This window comes from Oryzias melastigma, linkage group LG8, assembly GCF_002922805.2.
Source record: "Oryzias melastigma strain HK-1 linkage group LG8, ASM292280v2, whole genome shotgun sequence".
NCBI lineage: Eukaryota > Metazoa > Chordata > Actinopteri > Beloniformes > Adrianichthyidae > Oryzias > Oryzias melastigma.
In genome coordinates this window covers 19,688,696-19,704,433 of record NC_050519.1, presented here as the reverse complement: position 1 = coordinate 19,704,433, position 15,738 = coordinate 19,688,696, and positions in this window count along the sequence as shown.

Here is a 15,738-nt window from a genome sequence, read left to right as displayed (position 1 = left end):
CGTTTAAGAGCAAAAACCTGTATTCCTTTGATCAAACAATGACACATCCTTGTAGCTATGAGCTTAAATAATAGTTTTTAGGCGATCCGTTTACAATGTTAGACTGATTATTCTCTGAAATGATGAGTGGAAAATAGAAACGTATTCTAAAATCACAGCTGTAGGATACAAAGAACTTTAAGCAGCATTTTCCTCAATGACCACATGGAGTCAGAGTCACACAAAAAACAAGCGGCCATCATCTCCTCCCCAGAGCTGGGCTTGTGAAGGAGCTTAATAAGATGAAACCTAACCCTTAAATTATTTGGTTTGAAAGTCCATCAGCGGCTTTGAAGTCCTTCAGCTACACTTTGGTCCAATTTTCCAGTCTTTAATCTGTCTTCTTCCAGAGAGACATCACAATTAGAGTCCTGGGGACAGGAGGTGTAATGCCAGTATGATAAGTGCAGCTTTGATAATAAATCACTGAAGACAGAGAACTCTGACTGCTGTTAGAGTCGCGGCAGGCCGCTCTCGGACTCAACTCCTTCAGATCAAAGAGAATGATGCAGCTCAGCTGAAATACACATGCAACAGGAAGTCTTTAAATCCTGATCAGAGTCTGGTGATGCAAATGTACATCCAACTCAGAGAGGAGACATTTGCATCATTTTGAGTGATTCAATGAGCAAACATATGTAGAGAGGCACGGAAACTTACCTCTTCGTTTTCATTTTTCAAAGACAAAAGGTGTTTTAGAGCTTTTAAATGATCCAAACTGAGAACCAGTGAGTAACCAGAAGGGGGCGCCCTCTCCTAAAGGTCCTCCACTTTTTTCTCTCACACTGAGACCTGCTGCCACACTCTCCTCGTCGCCTAGCAACGCCCGAACCCTGCCTCCAATCACTACGGATACCGGGAGGGATGGAGGGAGGATGGGAGAGTGTGAAAGGGGGGGAGGCTGGCTCGGCGTCAGCATCTCAAGCAGAGAATTTAAAAAGCTGGAGTGCCAGGTGACAAGTCGGCGCAAGGGTTTTTAGAGGTGGATCATGCTGGATGGCGAGAGCTGAGTGGGAGAGGTGAATCACAGAGCCGTGTGTCTCGGGGACAGGCGGAGATCATAATTCAAATCAGCGATATTAAATAATGTGAAGTGGAGGAGAGTGATTGCTTCAATTAAACCAGTTTGTCTTGAGGGTCTCCTTTGATTCCTGGTCTCCTCTCTCTCAGCATCTCCTCCCATCTTGTCTTCTAATACTCACTCCTGCACATTAAATTTGATGGAGGCCTCATCATCTCTGCACTGTCCTTGTGACTCATGATGGGCCTCTGCTCTTTATGACTCCAGTCCTCCTCGGGGGGTCTGCAGTCTTTCTCCCTCTGAGTGATCTATGCTTCTGCCTCACATATAGAACGTGCAGAGATAAAGATGTTTACTGCGAGAACAGCGCGGCTCTGAAACATGTGTCACTTCGCTGACGACGACGTGCTCTCACACACTGCACAGGATTGTGTGGACACCTCTGCACAGGCTTCAACACATGCACTGACCTTAGACACTGGATCTCCACCTCCCTGAGGCAGCTGTCATGTGCCACACACACATGCACACCAGGTCAGGAAGACTGAGGGGGAATCAGTGTGAGGTTGGAGTCACAGCTCCCATTCTGTGTGCAAGTTCCTGCAATCACAGAAATATCATCATTTTTAGCTTCCCAACAGAGACACGTCTCCAGCAGAACATCCCAATATATGCTAAGAGAAGATGAATGACGCAAAAACAGCAGAGAGAATCAGAGAGAAATGTGTGTTTAAGTGATTGTTACAGACAGGGAAAATTGGTTGCGGTTGCCGAGGCAACCTCCCTCTCAATTCTCCTCTTTAAACCATTTCTCATCAGCGCCTCCTTTTCACCTTCTGTCTTTTACTATCACAGCGATCTCTCACTTTTTGATGCTCCGTCACTCCATCTGTGCCTCTCTTTATCTTCCCGTCCCTGTCTGCCGTGCATTCGGGAGCCGCTGGGGGCTATCGTCGTTCTGATCAAAGCATCTCGCCATGTCAGCAGCGCCCGGATCTTTTGTTATCTCAGAGTGTGCAAATGAACAGTAGCCGTTCATTACTTCTGGTGGTGATAGGAGTTTAAGGCAAGGAGCATCTATTATCCAAACTTGATCAATCATTTTGAAAGATGAAGTTATGACAATGTTTACATTAGCGAGACATTGTCGTCATGCCAACCTGCCCCTGTGCCATCAAGTAACCTGAAGCAGAGCCAACGAGTGTCATTTTCCACCCCTGACAATAATTTACATGCAAACTGAAGTGACTCTGCTCCTCTAACATCAAATCGTAAAAAAAAGTGAAATCAGTGTCATGCAGCCAAACGTGGCTTTTGTCCCAGAAACATATTTTTAGTTGTTGCACTGCAATGCCAAAAAAAGTGACAGCTGAGTGATTTGTAGCCTGAAACCAGCTTCTTCCTGCAGGGCAAAGCTGAAGCAGCTGGAGTGTTTTTATTTGTTTTTAAAGACATAAACGTTCACTTTTTAAGTGATAAAAAAGGTAAACAATGAATGAGTCTTTATTGCTAAAATATTTGATTAGTTTTTGTTTGTTTCCTCAATTCAAATTTTAAAATGACAAATGCATAATTATGTGTTATCATTTTATGAGTTTGTAATTTAGTCAATTTTTGAGTGTATTTTTAATGTCGCATAACTGTTCTATGGCTCAAATTCAAAACTAATAACATAAAATCATCCTAACACATGAAGACCCAGACCCCCTTTTTCCTTAAAACAAGATTATGTGGAATGCACCACAAACCAAGTGGATCACAGAACCCATTTCTGATATTTTTCTGTTACACTGATGTCACCATGGGTTCTTATGGGTTAAAACAGGGAGTAGAAACATTTTTGTAATTTACTGATAAAAATCTATTATTTTATTTATTTATTTATTTGCCAAACAATACAACAAACTAACAAGAAAAAGGGAGAAAAATGTGTAAAAGTACATGTAAAAGAAAAAGAAAAAACACTACTATTAACAATAAAAATTGTATTATTTAAATAAAAATGATACAGTTTTTTAAAAATGCTTCCAATTTCGTGGAGGATTTATTGTAGATATTTTGAAAAGACTTGCTTACAGATTTGAGCATAAGGGAATAAAATCTTTATTTATGTGCCACATTTTATGAGAACATGAAAACTAAAGACTGACATTTACAACTACTTTAACTAAACCAGAACAGCATATGCAACTCTGAGAAAACACAAAATTTCAAGACAAAAGCATTAACCTCTTGCACCTAAATCAGCATCTAGTTGAAAGCAAAAATTCAGGTGGTTAATTTTCACTTAAAATCAAACCATAATAATTTGTTTGAGCTTTTTCTGTGTGATGTAGGTGACTCTGACAAACCTGTTTATATGCATTTTGACAAAGTTATGGATCTTTTGGATTGGAACTCGAGCAACATTTTTTTTTTTTTGAAGCTCAAATTGACTTGTGAGGTGAAGTTCTGCAAATAAAGTTCAAAAGTTCACAGAATCTTCTCATTTTTTGAAATCTTTATTTTCAGTACAACATCAATACAACATCTTAACAAAATACCAAAATAGGAAGAGAACATTTTAAAGAAAACAAAAATAAATAATTGAGTTTTCATGTGTTTCTATTCACTACAGTTTTATAGATTCAAATAAAGTCGATCTTACTGTTTGACACACTCAGTCCATTTTGTCCATTGTTCATAAAAGTTGACACTTCTTCAATCTTGATGGCAGAGGATAGTTTTTCCATTAAGTAGATATCCTGGATTATATTGATCCATTCTTACATTTTTAACCATTTCCTTGTGATCGTTTCTTTTTACTAGAGTTGCCAGAATCCTCTTGTCTAATTTTTCCTGGTTCTACGACCTCTTCCAGGTACATGCATTGGAATGAATATGGAATCTTGGAGCCAAAAGCATTATTTACATGATTATATATTTGTGAAAAGAATACTTTTATAACTGGGCAAACACAGAGCAGAATCTTTTTAATGTCTTGTCATTTTGTCACACTCCCTGTTTTTTGTCCACCAAAATTGTGAAAAAAGAGCGTACCAATGGTTCAGTTATAAATAAATAATTTGTATGTACATTGAAAATGACCAGCATCTCATTTAACATTCTTTAAAAGGTTTTACCTTTGATCACTTACAAGCAAACCTGAAGCAAATCTAAAAGTATTTTGAAATGCAGATTAACCATTTATCTGGAGTATTTCAGAAAAAACTGTCATATAATCTGACAACTGATGGAAAAATGTCACACTCTGTGATTTTGTTTTCCTCAGAGTAGGTTAAACTGCCTGGAAACATCAGAACACAGTTTGTTCAGAGGCAATATTGAGTAAAACGAGCTCTGATCTGATATTCTAATGTTTTCTAAAGGCAGTTTTTCAGCCTCGTGGTACTTTTATCACTCTTGATTCACGTTTGCTGATTGGTTTGTTGGCCTGTACTCAAAGACAATGCTGTGGAATTGAACCAAAACATACTCAGTGGTGGACCACTGTCTTAACCCTTTAACACGGAGGCGTTGCCGGTGACGCTTAAACCAAAAATCTTTAACGGACTGTAACTTTACAACCATTCAGCGTTATTTCCAGTAGATTCTGAAGGAGAAAAGCAGCTCGTCGAGCTGTGTTAATGGTTGAAAAGTTACAGTAAATCAAAGAACATAAACACTGGAGCTCTGTGTTACAGGGTTAAGGGAAACAAGCATTCAGAAGAGTGTACTCATCTAATGTTTGACCCAAAACACACAGATTTAGTTGCTCCATAAAGTGACATGAATGTGTTTTGTAGAGTTATATACTTTTTTCTTGTCAATTAAACCCTAAGATTGCCTTGTAGACATATTTTATTCCTGTGATTGAAACAATTTTTTTTAAGTTTTCTTACATTTAAACTAAAGTTCATAGTATTCATGCCAGGCTGTACTTACAACTGTTTTTCATTTTTGCTTATATGTACTAGTTTAAAATGTTTTTTTTTAATTAAATGTATTTCTATTATATTTTTAAGAATTAAAAAATTCAAAGTAAAACAGAAATCCGTTGTGGGGGGGGGCATCTGATGCATATTCTGATCTATGTTCCAGCAGAAGAACACAGATAATACTTAATTACAGCTTTTAGCCAAATGAAATCTCACAAAAGAGTTTTACTAACATTAACGGGGAAAAAAACCAACACAATGCATCTGCATTGCATTACAGTAAATGCTGGAATGCAGTTTAATTTGCTGTTCTTGATCTTTCAAATGTCGTGTCTGACTGAACAAAGCGGTTTCGCTTTAATGTAAGCACTGTACACACGGCCGCCTCACATCCTTCTGCTCCGTACCTCTTTGACATAGTGTTGCTAGGTAACTGTTAATTGTTATTATGCAGGCACTTCACGAAAAGTAGAAATCAAGGGGACCAGCAGGGAAAGAAAAGAAAAGAGAAGGACGTTGGTTTGGATGTTGCTAAGATTCAGAAAGGTTTGAGTGTCTCATCTGCAGCTAAAATCGGAATTTTTACTTATGTTACTTATAGATCTCAAACCTTTTAATTATTTTTTATAACAGCCTGATGTGCCATAAACTACTTTTTCAGCTGAAAAAGTCCAACTGGAAGAAGGAGAGGTGTAAAAAAAAACATTTGGGTAGAATTACAAATGGGAGCAAACCCAAATGACGCTTTGAGGCGGGCAAGAAGCAGGAGTTTGACTTTTAGCTGTGAAAGTTTTGGAAGAGGCTTAAAATGGGCCAATTTTTTGAGGTCTCACCTCTCGCTACTCTCAGTTATGAATCTTCCTAAAATATTTCAGCCATCCTCCTCTCACCTCGCTCCCTCTATCAATAATTAAGAAAAGTCTCACATGGCAGAGAAGCTGAAAAATTCATGTGAGCTGAAACCTCTGCCAGAGATGGAAGTGGTGATGGGGCGGATCCAGAGAGGATGGACGGCTTGTTTTATGTAAAAATGACTCAGAGAATAAGAAGAAACCACGACACAAACAAACTACAGAGAAAAAGAAAAACAATGTATTTGTTTGTTTTTTACAGTTTCAGAAAGTTTATAATTTTTAAAATAAATGTATTTTTTTTAACCATTAATTTTGCAAATTTGTAGCTAATTTTTTCTTATTTTTGTCCTACTTTATTAAGTTTGACTGCATCATGTTGATGAAATATGAAAAAGTAGCAAAATAAAAAAATCAGCTCTCCAAAGATTAATCCGCCTAATTTTGTAACAATATTTGGCAACAAACCTAATAGAGCTGGATTTGTTTTTCTTTGATTTGGTCCTACTTTTGCAAAAAAAAAAACAAAACCAAAATGCATTTGTGGTTTAAACAGCAGAACAGGAAAAATAATTGTTAAAAAGTTTTTTCAAATGTTCTCAGTCAGAAATGATTTATTTTGAAGTTGCTTTAGAGTTTCTTTTTCTAACAGATTTCCATCCTTAAAGTCCAGATGTGGCAGTATAGAGCGACATAAGTTGGTAGTGATAGTGTGATGGTAAGGGAGAAAAAATGCTAAATTTGAACTTGTCATTAAATATAAGAGCAATGATTTACCATCTTATAAATACAAATTCTAATCTAGGGAAGATCTAAACTGACTTTCTAATACTGTAAAATGTGATACCAAGGACCAAGAGAGAATATTTTTATTTTGCAATGAGTTAGAAATCAAGTCTTCTAATTAAGGAACAAATCCAGAGAAATGCCACGTCACCTCCTTTAAAAGAAATTGTCTCACTTAGCTTTAATGTCTAACATTGTTGACCATTAAACTCCAGAATAATTTGGCTTAAAAGCTCCTCAAAAAGGTCAAACGGCGGAGCAGGGAAGAGGAAGAAAAAGGAACAGAGAAAATGTCAATTTAATCACGCCTGCTAATTAACCAGCTGGTTAAAGATGACGCACAAAATATCACCCCTCTTTTATGACAATTTATGTCAAAGATATTTTATTCGTTCCTTAAAGATTATTTATTTTGAGTGTTTATTTATTAAAAAAAGATTTGCAAAAAAGCTAAAAACTTCAAACTCTAATTTGTTTCATCATTTATCATTCGCCATCATTTTTTTCTTGTACAAATGGTATTTTCTGTCTCGTATTTTGAAAATTTGATCCCAACTTTTGCACCAGTTTTTATGGTTTCCAGCAACAACCTGCATTCATGCCAAACTCTATTGATAACATCCTGAAAGGCCCTCGAGGTCCGCTCCGCAGCTTCAGCTGGCAGTGCTCTCGTTATCAGGGTTGAAAGGGTCAGGCAGGGGCAAGAAGTCACTAAAGTCCATCATTTTTTTTTAAGGTCAAAACAAAATCAAACAATTCAAACCTGATTCAATATCCAAGTTAAATAACGTGAATTTAAGAACCACAATAACTTGTGAAATTTCTCAGAACACCTGTCTGGCCCCAGCTAACGTGCTTTCATAATGGTGCATTCACACTGGAAGTGATTTGTGCATCAGAGCCGTCAGGTTTCAATGTTAAGTCATTGTACAGATGCGATCTGAGGTCTTATGGTGGACTTTGGGTGGCAGGTGTGGCACGGTTTGGTTGATGCACCAATCAGGGACTCTGCTTTGGGCACGTGATGTTTTCAATGACTCGATCAAAGCATCAAAATCCATTCAAAATGGCTGCTCAATGTGGGATTTTCGTCCTGAGCTTTCATCCGTTTTCCTAACCCACTGGGGGAGGGGTCGGCAACCTTTGACAGGAATTTTGAGATAATTTTCTACTGATCAAAACTTAGAAGGAGCTGCATAGTCTTACATTGGCCTTTAAGAAATTTGGATTTGCATTCATGACAGTCTGTTTTTTAATAATAAATATGAATTATGTTTATTTTTGGCACAAACAAAAGCAAAAATATAAAAAGAACCTTAGCATCTCTCAAAACGTTATTGTTTTTTTACATTTAAAATAAGCTCAAATATCTCTGTGATCTGTGTCAAACAGGATCATTTCAGTGCAGCTCTTGGCAGCAAGTAACCACTGTTGTGCAGCATAAGATAATATGTGCTTTTAATTAATAAAAGATCTAACTTTTTACCAAAGTTTTGATTTGCATATTAAATATGTTCATTCTGGAGGTAGCATTGAGAAAACAAGACGTCTTCAGGTCAACAAAGATGTAAAAACCTACATAGTTAATCATCTATATGCACTTCAGACATCAATTTATAAAGGTAACTAATCTAAATTAAATAAATGCTAATTAGGTAATCCTTACGCTAAAAAAATACTATTTTATATCTCTGTGATATGGAGAGTGGAGGTCAGAGGAGATCATCCTCTCCGTCCTCCATGTCACCCAAGCGGTAATGTCAGGCTGCTGCTGGTGCATAGTAATCTATCATTTTTATCCACTTGCTTCTAAAGTTAATCTTATTCTGTTTCAATTGACCAATGTGTTTATTTATTATTTTTTTATTTTGATTTAACGATCTTGTTCTGTCGATCATGACCCAGAGCTCATGACCAAAGGTGAGTACTAGAATGAAGATTGACCGGTAAATTGAGAGCTTTGCCTTCTGGCTCAGCTCTCTTTTCACCACAACGGACCGGTACAGCAACCACAAAATGGCGGACGCCGCTCCAATCCGCCTGTCGATCTCACGCTACGATCTTCCCTCACTCGTGAACAAGACCCCAAGATATTTAAACTCCTCCACCTGAGGCAGGAGCACTCCACCCACCGAGAGAGGGCAAACTACCTTTCTCCGGTCGAGAACCATGGCCTCAGACTTAGCGGTGCTGACCCTCATCCCAGCCGCTTCACACTCGGCTGCAAACCGCTCCAATACATGCTGGAGGTCCTGGTTCGATGAAGCCAGCAGAACAACATCATCTGCAAAGAGCAGAGATGAAATCCTGTGGTCCCCAAACCAGACCCCCTCCGGCCCCTGGCTGCTCCTAGAAATTCTGTCCATAAAGACTATGAACAGAACCGGTGATAAAGGGCAGCCCTGCCAGAGTCCAACATGTACCGGGAACAGGTCTGACTTACTAGCGGCCATGCAAACCAAGCTCCTGCTCCGGTCGTACAGAGACCGGACAGCCCTCAGTAAGGCTCCCCGGACCCCATACTCCCAGAGCACCCTCCACAGGGCACCACGGGGAACGCAGTCGAACGCCTTCTCCAAATCCAGCCGGCCCTGCTCCTCCTCGGCTGGCTGGCTGCAGGGTGCTGTCCTCAGCTGCTGCCAGGATCCAGGCTACCCTGCTCCTCCTCAGCTGCCTGGCTCCAGGTTGCTGCTGCTGCTTCTGTCCTCCTCCCATTACAGGGTCAAGGCTGCCGAGACTCATCCCCGGTAAAAAAAAAAAAAAGTCATAGAAACCTCAACGGATTTGAGCCTGCAGGGCCGGGAGACTTATCTCCAGTGAAAAAAGTCATTTGCAACCTAACCAAGGGTGAGCCTGAGGGGCCAGAAAACTCATTCCCAGTTAACAAAGTCATTGTAACCTCACCAGGGTTGAGCATGAAGGGCTGGGAGACTCATCCCCAGTGAAAAGAGTCATTGAAACCTCAGCAGAGATGAGCCTGCAGGGCTGAGAGACTCTTCCCCGGTGACAATAGTCATCGAAACCTCACCATAGATGAGCCTGCTGGGCTGGGAGACTCATCCCCAGTGAAAAAAGTCATTGCAACCTCACCAGTGGTGAGCCGGAGGGACTGGGAGACTCATCCCAGCTGAAACTGAGTTCAGGGAGGGATACAACATTGCGGGGCTGGTGCTTCAGTCTGGAACATACCCCACTCGGGAGTTCCTTGCTAAGGCCAGGAATAAGGAAGGGGGAGCCTGCAGACGCTTTTCCGCATGGCTCAAATCTTGTTCACACATCCTGGGCCAGTGCCCATGGGTGCAGGGAAGCGTTGTCCGCAACACAATAGGACCTGTGACCTTCTTTCCGCCGAGGCGGAGCGGGCCGGCTGGACGACAGAGAGGGAATTCTGCCTGAGGATTGCACCCTTAGGATCCCCAACCTTCTCTTCCAGAAGGGCAACCAGGCTATGATTCTTGACGTGTCTATAAGGTGCAAGTTTGCATCAGATACCGTGCAGGCGGCTGCAAGGGAGAAGGTGCTATACTACAGTTTGATCGCATCTCAGGTGGGGGAGCTGGTTGAAGCACGCCACGTGATGGTCATGGGATTCCCGGTGGGAGCCCGGGGTAAATGGCCCTCTTGAAACAACCAGGTCCTCCTGAACTTGGAGTGGCAGCTGCGCGAAGGATACAGTTCGCCAGGCTGGTGAGCCGGAGGGCTCTTCTGTACTCCCTGGATGTGCTGAATGACTTTCTGGTGAGGGTTCCACCATCCTCAAGCTGGCAGTCAGCTGGTAAACAGGGGGGGCAATCGGGATGGTCGTAATGATTACACATCATTGCGGTAATCGATGGCGCCTGATGGGCAGGTAAACTCGGAACGTCTCAGGACCCAACTGTAGCCAAATGCCTCGTCATCTAATTAGTGACGGGCATGAATGGATGAACGAGATTCCCACTGTTCCTACTACCACCAATCTAGCAAAACCACAGCCAAGGGAATGGGCTTGGCAGAATCAGCAGAGAAAGAAGACCCTGTTGAGCTGAAGTCATGACCAAAACAGCAAGATCCCGACAACAAGCAGCTGAAATTAGTTTTCTCTGGAGGGTGGCTGGGCGCTCCCTTAGAGATAGGGTGAGGAGCTCGGTCACCCGGAGGGAGCTCGGAGTAGAGCCGCTTCTCCTCCACATCAAGAGGAGCCAGTTGAGGTGGCTCAGCCATCTGATCCGGATGCCTTCTGGACGCTTCCCTGGAGAGGTATTCCGGGCATGTCCCACTGGGCGGAGGCCCCAGGGAAGACCCAGGACACGCTGGAGAGACTGCGTCTGTCATGGTGCCTCTGTCAGTCTCCTCCCACTCTCCTCTCCTCTCCACCCAGCTGCTGATTATCCCCAGCTGCGACCACTCACCTCATCACCTCGTCTGCCTTTTTAAGGAGCACCAGGATCATCATTCCTCGCCAGTCCGTTGCCCCTGATGGAATCTATTACCACGAGTGGTCGCTGCTGTCTGCCTCTGCCCGGATCCCCAGTTGGGTTTTCTCTCCACGGTCACACCACGAGCCTCTGCCTCTGTTCCGCGGTCCTGCTTCCAAGACGGCCATCTCTCTCTCTGAGGAACCAGCCTGTGACGCCTCCAGCCTCGGCCTCCTGCTTGGAGCCTGCCTCCAGCCCTGTCCACGCTCTTACCACTTCGCCTCCCTATTAAATCCTTTACCTGCCACGCTCGCCTCTCGCTGTGTTTCTTCCGGGTTCCAGCGTCTGGGTCGCTAACGTGTTCTGTAGCTATGACAGCGTCTCTCGGCTGGCCTGGGAACGCCTCGGGGTCCCCCCAGAGGAGATGGAGGAAGTGGCCGGGGAGAGGGAAGTCTGGGTATCTTTGCTTAGACTGCTGCTCCCGCGACCCGGTCCGATGAGCGGAGGAAGATGGATGGATGGGTGGATTTAACAATCAAAAATGTGTTTCAAACTGTTTTATTATTGTTATTAAAATTAAAACTGTGGTTGAATTAGCTGAGAGGCTGTTACTGATGTAAAAAAATAAGTAGAAAGTAGAAATTCCTGAAAGAAAAATATGCACCTCTGTTATGGAATTCCAGCATGATAAGAGATCAAAATGATCCACATACTGAACTTATATGTCTACATTTCCTTAAACTGTTATTTTTAATACAAACATCTACATTAATTTTCCATAAGACGTTCAAGTATAATGCTTGAAGAAGCTTGTATAATTTCCTAATTTTTGTCAACAATGATACTAATTTTGCTTAAAAAATTTGGAGGAGGGCGAAACTTTTTTGCTGGAAGGGCAGCTGCCCCCTCTACCTCCCCTTCATAGCTCCGCCCCTGATTTATCATCTTCTACAGTCCTAATCTGGCAAAAAAAAAATGCCATACATTCTTGTTCTGTGCACTCCAGTCGTACAACAGAATCTAGAGATAGACAAAGCGCCTGTGATGTCACCCATAGAAAGTGTCTTACCTCCAGTTCCAACCACATGAAGTCAATTCAGTCGCCAATTTTCCTCAATACGACGATTGGTCCAAGTCTGTGTCATCATTTCTATGGCAACCACTCAATCAGGAGTGAGGAAAAGCATACCCATTCCACTGAAAGCAGGCTAAGGAGAATTTGACAATCAAATGTTTCAAACTTTTAAGGGGCTAGCGGGCACCACATGCTTTTACTGATTGGCCAGTTTATAATTAGCAATAAAGAAAAAAATATGAAAAAGGTGTGTATATTAAGAAATTCCTATTTGGAATGAAAGAGGGGAGGGGAGGGGATACTGTGTCCAGTTGTTGTAGACTGTCAATATGTAAACCTGACTAAATTTATGCTCAAACTGGAGCCTATGTCTAATAATTCAGAAGGATTTGATGCTAATATTTTCATCACCAATCCCTTAATAATCCATTCCATTGAAAATTTTGTTTTTATTAAATTCTAGTGTGGGGGTCTGCATTCTTTAACAGTAAAAGAGAAATTTGTGATTGTTTTCTACTGATCAAAACATTAAACTGCAAAAAGTGAAATATAAGTTAGATGGACTATCCTAAAACATGCTTATTTTTTAATGGTAAAATAATTGTTCCCACTTAGTAGATTTTATGCTAGATAATTTCCCATATTTTAAGAGTTTTGGTACTTAATTATGTCAATAAGATATTAAGGCTTGTTACCAAGATTTTATGACCTATTATGAGTAAAACACAAGTGAAACTAGAATCCTCATTGTTACAACATTAACATTATCTTCATTCAAGCCTGTGACATGTGTATGGCCAAGATCAATGCAGGAGTTCTGCCTTAATTCAAGAATTTCAAGTAAATTATCATGCATAGAGAGAAAAGAATAGTGCGAAGTTCACTATTCTTTTCGAAGAATAGGAGCTTAATATTGTTTTTAGTCTATTTGGCTGGTTTCAAGAAGCAGATCCTAGTGGTTAGCATAATGACAAGATAACCTTAATAAAATCGTAATAAAATATTCCTTCAGAACATTTTGAGAAAGTCTCAGAATTATATTTATATCAGTCAAAATGAGCTTGATATTCATAAATATATACTAATTATATACCAGATATTTGTGGTTCCTATGAGGTTATACAGTAGTTTTATTTTCTTTGAAAAGTCTTGACAAGCCAAATTTCTTGTTCTGTTGGCAGATCATTTTTTTTTATTTTAAGCAACATTTACCTTATGTTTGTTAAAAAAAAAAACTTTTTTTTAAAGATTTTCGGAGTGTATAGGAGTCACAAAGTCTTATTTTGATACTGCTTTGCATTCATTACAATGATTTTTTCAATAGTAAGAATAAAGTATGGCACGAATAAAAACAGAAATGTAAAAAGAAGCATTTTCTCAAAATGTGAAATTATTTTTTATGTTTGATAGAAGCTCATATGATTTCCTTTCAAAATAAAAGTCGTGCCAGATCGAATCCAGTGGACAGCATCAGATAATATGTGCTTTGAACCAATGAAAGATCAGGCTTTTAACTATAGTTCTGCTTAATATTTGAAATCTGTGTATTCTGGAGGAAGCATAGAGCAAATAAGACTCTTCAAGTCAGCGGGAATGTCAAAAAACTTTAAATTGTTTATCTTTGAGGTGAACCTCAGTCATACATTTATAGACTTAACTAATCCAAATAATATATATATACATATATACTATAACTTATTTTTCTTTAGCCCAAAAATATTGAGCTACATTGGCGCCAAAATGATTTGAAACCCTAATTAAAAAAACAGAAATAATAATGGAGTTTGGCCTAAAAAAATGTAAAATGTATAAAACAATTTGCTTTTCTAAAATAAATGTGATTACTTTTAGCTTCAAATTTTCAATGTTTTAGGTTTCAAAACTTAAAATTTCAATCTCAAATTTTTTTTTTTCCGTTTCAAATGTTTTTTTTTTATTTTCAACTCTTTTTTTCCAACTCTGAAAATGTCAAAATTGAAAATGAAAAAAAAAATTGAAAATGACATTCATTTTGAGTTTTGAAACATAAACAGAACATTTGATGTTTAAAATAATTACGTTTATTTTAGAAAAGCAACATTTTTTGGACATTTCAAGTTCTTTTTTTTTTTTTCCCAAAACAACATTTTTTTTGTTTTAATTAGGCTTCAAATAATATGGGCCCCAATTTAGCTCCATAAAAGAGCCACCGTGGAGAGGTAAAAGAGCTATTGGACCCACATGTTGCTGACCCCTGGTTTAGTGGCACTTTTCTCATGATGGAGGACATATATAAAAAGATTATCTTAAAATTGCTTTTCTAAATATTTATTTATTCAGATTGTTGTGAATCAGGAGCAGACGGAAAAATTCAGTTTGAAATAGATCATATTTGTGACACAGAAAATATGCTGGGCGATCTACAAGCTTCAACGGGGAGAGTAAGGAGGGGTTCTGCACCTCTGGCCCCACCCACAACTCATTTCTAATGAACTAAAGCCGTTCTGCAGAAAGTATGTTCGAGAAAACAGCATCTTTTTTTTTTTGTTTTGTTTTGGGTTTTTTTGTTTGTTTTTTGGGCTAATTCCAGCATAATCATAAGTAAAAGACCACTGGGAACACTTCTACCAGAGATCAAAATGTGACTTTCCAACACCTTCACATGCCTTTATTTCCAGGAAAATCCTGCTTTTAATTTTTCCTTCACACCTTTGACGTTCTAATGTCCCTGAACAGTCTTCAAGCATTTGTGTCCCCAAAACCTGAACTACCTGAGCTGCAATTTCTGCAAAAAAACAGACAAAATGAAACCACACGCAGCTGTTTGTGACAAAATGTTCCATGAGTCACATTTTGTCTGTTAGGACACTTTAAATACCAACATAAATGCTCTTTCGTTTTGCTCTGAACACCCGCACAGCCGAGCACACTTCAACAAGCAGAAGCGCTCAGCCTCACACTCGGGTCGACAGGGACGCCCTTCCTGGGATGTGAGGCATGTTGTGAAAAATGAGGCTTCGCCATATGTGTTTGTTTTCACTTTTAGGGTAATTAAGAAGCTGCCATCAGAAGAGCTGAGCGTCCCTGGAGGATTTTTACAAAAAGCTTTAATAAATATGAGGAAACAAACTCATTACGGTACTTCCAAAAATTCTAGCACTTTTAGAAACATATATAAATAAGAGATCATTATTGAGGGTAATGTGTGCTAATTTACATTCTGCATTTGTACAGCTGCAATATAGGCAATGTGTATTTATCTAAAGGGAGCTGAGAGAGTACACCAGACTGTCAGGTTCACTCAAACAAAGCTTTAGCTAATACGAGCTCTATAAACTAAAGGAAACTCCCCCCAAGAGAAGTGCAGCAGGATTTAGGAGGAAATAGTGGAAGTTCTGGAGCTACTTCCTCCATCTTTGAGCTTGTTTTTAGTGGTTCAAACAAAAGCAGATGCTGATAGGTTGTTCTTATGCTGCTACAATGGAGCTGTGAAAGTTTATTTTCATTTCAAAATGACTAAGAGTGAGATTTTTGATGCCAGGAGACAGAAAACCAACCTTAGACGTGTCTGTACGCCAGATTTAAACCTCTGACTGGTTTGACTTTGTGATTTCTCCATGTTTTGTTCACATCTTCTTATCCTGTTTAGTACTATTAAATACACAGGAGAGGG